Consider the following 5,757-nt stretch of genomic DNA (forward strand, 5'->3'; position numbering starts at 1 on the left):
AATTGTTGCAAACAATATACTTGAATCTCTGATTTTGCCGTTGTCAGTAAACACGGGAATATTATCCGTAACTGCACCAAGTACTCGCCGAACTATATTATCCCATTTGATATTGCTGGTTTTTAGTTTACCATGTTGATCCTGAAAAATAACAACCTCATCTGGGTCAACTCCAGCCAGGTTCATAATATCAGCGAGGTCATCCTTAGTCGCATACTTCGACAGATCAACGTCGCCGGGCTTTTTCTTAACGCGTGAGGAAGATCTTCCGTAAATATCAACCATTATATAAGATCCTTCGGATCTAAGATCTGTTTAAAACGCTTTACGCGCAACATATCGGTTGCTTGTATAATCGTGCACGACTTTATGTGGCGGCCTGGATGATTTTGATATAGCGTCGAGTACATTAATTACTTCACGGCCGCATATTGGCGGATCTGTCATTGTTTGTGTGGGTAGCGTTGAATACCAAACTCTACAACCAGAGGTTGTTGCGTGAAGTGGTGCGACATACTTGATAAATTCAACAGGTGGAGCTAACCCGTACGAATCAAAATAAATGATTCCACGTGGATCAACCGCGTATGATACCCAATGAGTACCGGGTCCGGAACGTTCGTCAAGATTAATAATACCTGTTTCGAGTTTGTTTGGTTGTTTCGGTAATTGATCTCTCATAAAAACACCTCTAAAGGCTTTTATTTTTAATTTTTTAGCGGCATGAAGTAAATCAAAATTTGATGCTGGAACGTCTAACGAAGTGATCCTGGAAGCCTTAGGCCTCTCCCCCAACGAGATCCTGGCAATCTTAAGCCGCGTCCCTTTTTTTTGTATCCTTGCCCTGTTGCTTTCTTTAGTGCCATTCCAGCAGCTGTTCCAACAGCACCTAACGCGGCTGCTTTTGCTACGGCTGGAGCAGCTGCAGCTATTAATGCCGGAATGGCCGCGAGAAGTGGAAATATACCACCGGTTTTAAACATGTCTTTGATGGCGCTCGGGGAGAGATGGAATTGAACTCCAGTTTTTAATTCCAGAGCTTTATTGAAATGTTTAATCTGATTATTTGTCAACGATAATTTGTTTGGACCACCACTAATCTGATCTCGTTTTAGTGATATTTTAGTTCCGCATTTGTTGGCGGTTTTTGATTGAAGCTTTTTTACCTGACCGGGAGTCAGAGTAACATTAACATGACTGTACGACATTTTTTATATAAATAATATTTTTTCTGAATAATTAAAGATTTTCCACTGGTGCATCAACAACTCTCATTCGACCACTACCACCTTCAAGTAACATGGCTTTGTCGCTAAGTATGACCGCGATCGCTCTGTAATCGACACCACCGGTATTTAATGTTGCTTTGAGATGTATATCAACGACAGATTGTTTTGATAGATCAAGATGTTCTAATGAAAAATAATAAATCGGGTACAAGTTTTTAAAATCTAGTTGTGATATTTGCAACCCAGTATCAACATTTTGATCACGTCCCATAAATGACATCAAACGATGATATGCACGTCCTATATGATTTTGTGCATAATTTAGTTGTACGTTCTCTGTTGGTTCCTGTTGTCCGTTTATCCGTAAGGAAATATTTGTGAGACCTAGTTGGTCAAATATCATATGAGAGTGAATTTGTGAGTTTAAACGATTAGTTCCCTGAAAAGCAATAAAAATATGTCGTGGTGCAGAAACACCCTGTTGTGATGCTATATGCCATGTAAACTGACCGTTAACGTTAGTTTGCAAACTGTCTGTGCTTGTTGTTAACCATGACAACAAGGATTTACCACCTGCATCCATGAAAGAAATCAATTTTTGTTCTTCTGCGATCGTTGGAGTCATTACCGGCATCCACAGTGAAAGTTTCGATAATATTACTTTACCAGCATCACCAGCGGGTCTCCACAGAGCATCATTATCATCGTTCTTTCTTACAAGAACAACCGTGTGTCTAGCTCCAAAAATAACCTTTTTAACATTCCTGCAAAATCCAAAAATATGCGATAGTGGAATTGTACATGAAAAACCTCTATTGCCTCCTAGCAACATATTTCTACGTGCTGCAAATCCCAAGTTGAAATTTTCGCTAGAACCATGAACTACTGGCCACACATCAGCATCAGCGTTATCGGCAAAATTTCTTGGTCGTCTTATATTATACAGATCGCTTTCAGGGTTATTGGAGTTATCTTTCACAAACAGCATTGTGGGACCTGCTGATCTTGTATAATCATCAGAATATCTTGCTAATCCTATTATTGTTGTAGCAACGTCGACATCATTCTGAATTGATTCAATATTTTTTCCATCAATCATATATGTGGCGCCACTAAATAATGCCATGATCCCGTTGTTGACAAAACCAATTTTTACTGGATTTGCGTAATTAGTATCATCCGTTTTTATAATTGTACCTTCTACCTCAAGAAAGGCATCAGCGGGTAAAAAGTATCTACTTGTGTCATGAACTTGTAGTTCAATTCTTCCACGTTGATCTGGTTGTTTTGCGTCATAGGAATAAAATTGATAATCACGTACCGATTCATTCTTAAGGACGGGTGCTTCCATGTCAAATGCTGTGTCGGATACGCGCTTGAACATTTTATTATAATTATTTTTCGTCTAACACGTTGATTACCGCGTTTGGAAAATTCCACTTCGGGAAGTTCCACTTCGGGAAGTTCCACTTCCGGATATCAAACTTGAGATATTATTTCCAGATTCACCGAATCCTTGATCTGCTAACGCTGCTAGTTTTTGATTTGCAGCTTGATTTATTATTTTACTGACATCTGCAGGCATCACCTCAGTACTTGCCAGTTTCACTGGTGGTTGTTGTTTTCGTCGCAATAATCGTGCTAGTCTTTCCTTGATCGCCGAGAACGCCTTACCAGCAACATTGACAATTGCACCAGGAGCTTTATCACGAACAATATCAATAGCCTTCATCGATAATTGTTTTGCAACAGGTGCTACTTTGGGAGCTATCCTCGTGAATAATCCCCGAATGACATCACCAAGTCCATCTCCGTAAATAACACTATAGATTGGTAATCGTGAGTTTACCGCTCTGACCTGTGCGGGTTTACGATGATTATCATGGACAATCATCTTATTTTATTTACCATTTATCTAATCGCGGTGACTAATCATCAACGAGCTCATCAATAAGTTCTCGGTAAACGCCGATATCCATAATACCACCTTGAAATAATCGCCGACAAATATCAGCTGCTTCATTAATTATTTCTGGTGAATTATTTCCGGCACGTTTTCCTCCTATGAGAACTTCTAACCGTGACACGTCATTGATGATATTATCAGGACATAAACCAGATCCTGTTTTAGGTTCATCTTGAGGTGTTTTAAATACTGGTGGTTGCATTACCGGAGTAAGTACTTCAGTGGTGGCCGGGGGTGAGTCACTTCCTCGAAATCCATGTGGTGAATCTGTCGGTGTAAATGTCATTTCCGGTGCAGAAATTTTACGTAAAGGTGAAGGAATTTTCTTCTGGGAGGGTGATTGTTTAAGTAGCTCTTCAGCACTTTTAATTTCCGACTTCAACCTTTGCTGCGGCGAAGAAAATTGCTGTTGTTCTATTTGTTGCAGAGGTGGAGGAAGCTGATACTGGGAGAACTTTCCTTGTCCTAGTTGTTCCCGTCTCCCTCTGTAAAGTCTATTTACTTCTTCATTAAGTCTTTTGAACTCTGAACCTCTAGCTTGTTTTTTGTTGTAATATACGCGATACATCCATTTAATGAAATTATCATCACTTGTTTCTTCATGAGGGGATTTTAAAATATTAGATTTATCAGATATATTATCTAATATCATCTCAGGTAATTTCTCTCTTTCAGTTTTTCTAATAATATCAACAACTCCTTCGTTAAATCTTGCAATTAATTTTAAGTTTTCTCCTGCTGATTTGGATTTAGATGCAAGTTTTTCTCTCACATCGGCGACTTCAGTACGAAGTTCTCCAATACTTTCAAGTATTTCCTCACCAACAGGTGAAGGTTGAGCTGCAGCTATTTCCCTGGCTATGCCAGGTGGAAGATCTCGTAAAATCTTCTTTGCCTGTTTAGTTCTTCTTGCTATTTTTTCTGATACCGGAAGAAGATCTTCTTTGATGACAGTTGTAACTTTCTCAGTAGCTGCAGTGACGGGTTTAAATAGTTTTTTAGTTTCTTCTTCATACTCAACTTGTGCTTCTTGCTGCGCTTGCAGATTTTTTTCTGAATGAGTCTCTGACAGGAAGAAATTTTTTAATTGCTTCTAATCGTTCTCGAGCTGTTCTTGCAGTATGAGATTCTGGATGTATCATTTTATTATAACATAATGATTTAATTAATATCAGCAGAAGAAGTATAAATTTAATTAAACAGATAATGAACAACTGTGCGTGGCTGCGTCAAGGAACCACTAACAATTGTAATAAAAAATGCCGTGGAGAATATTGCAAGAAACATAAAGAAAAACCTTCATGTTGGTCCACGAAGTTGTGTTGAAAACAACGAGCAGCAGAGAGGGTACCTACCAACGTTGGTCGTCAAAAAAATAAACAAAAATAAATAAACACGTAGAGTGCTTTATTTTTTCAGCTACTATTTCGAACTGAGGTTTTATTAGCACAATCGGCCATTACAGAAATAAAACATCTCAAGGAAAAGTTCATTTGTAAAAATCTTGATCTTTCTACGAGATGATTTTATTTGTTTGTTTTATTTGTTTTGTCGGAATTCTATGGTCTGTTCACCCTCTCTGCTGCTACTTGAAATTAAATATTTACATTCATTTAAACATGCACAGTTTTAATAATTTTAAAATTGTAGACTGAAATAAAATAAGTTGACTTACTGGTTTGCGATTTGTCTCACAAGACAACATTCAATGATAACAAAAGAGTAAGTATTAAAGCTGCATTACTCATTAACAAGTCCTAAAACAATATTTATCATTTTGTACATGATGAGGTTACTGTAATTAAAAGGTTGCATGAAGAAACAACATGGGAATTTCATAAGGTGCAAACATGTAACATGTCTAATTAAGGTGAGTGAAGACATTTGTATAATCTTTATTATCACTTGTATATAAATAAAATTATCATGCTTTAAACATGAAACAATTATTCCTCTTTTTAATCCACTTTAATTGAATTTGTTTGCTTTTGATGTCAGGACAAGTAGGATCAATTAGGAAATAAATAATTAAAATCACTTGTTATGAATAAATACCCTTAACGTATTTGTAGTATAAATTATATATTTTTTAATGTAATTATGTTGTTATTATTAATTAATTAATTAATCAATTAAAACATATGAGATTAGTTAGGATTGGATTAATTAAATGTGGAATGAATTGCCCACTGAACTTAGACACAATGACACAGTGATCACATTCAAGAGTGCTCTCAAAACTCACTTATTTCGACTGCAAGAATAAACTTAAAGACCTAATAATGTTTCCTACTTTATATATTCTCAGCATGCTTTTTTTAATATTTTCTAATTTCATGGTGTTTGTTTTTGTGATCATATCATTATATGTTTTTTATCTTATAGTTGTTGTCTAATGTTGTAAAGCGCTTAGAGCTTCTAAAGATTAGGCGCTATACAAAGTCCTCATTATTATTATTATTATTACTGAATATAATCACTTGGGATAATGGAGAAATTCTGCCAGTCATTAAATATTCATTTATGCAAATGACTTTGGTTGAAACTTTTGTTTTCATTGGA

This window comes from Sinohyriopsis cumingii, chromosome 15 (genome assembly GCF_028554795.1).
Source record: "Sinohyriopsis cumingii isolate HCF-2022 chromosome 15, ASM2855479v2, whole genome shotgun sequence".
In the NCBI taxonomy this organism is placed as follows: domain Eukaryota; kingdom Metazoa; phylum Mollusca; class Bivalvia; order Unionida; family Unionidae; genus Sinohyriopsis; species Sinohyriopsis cumingii.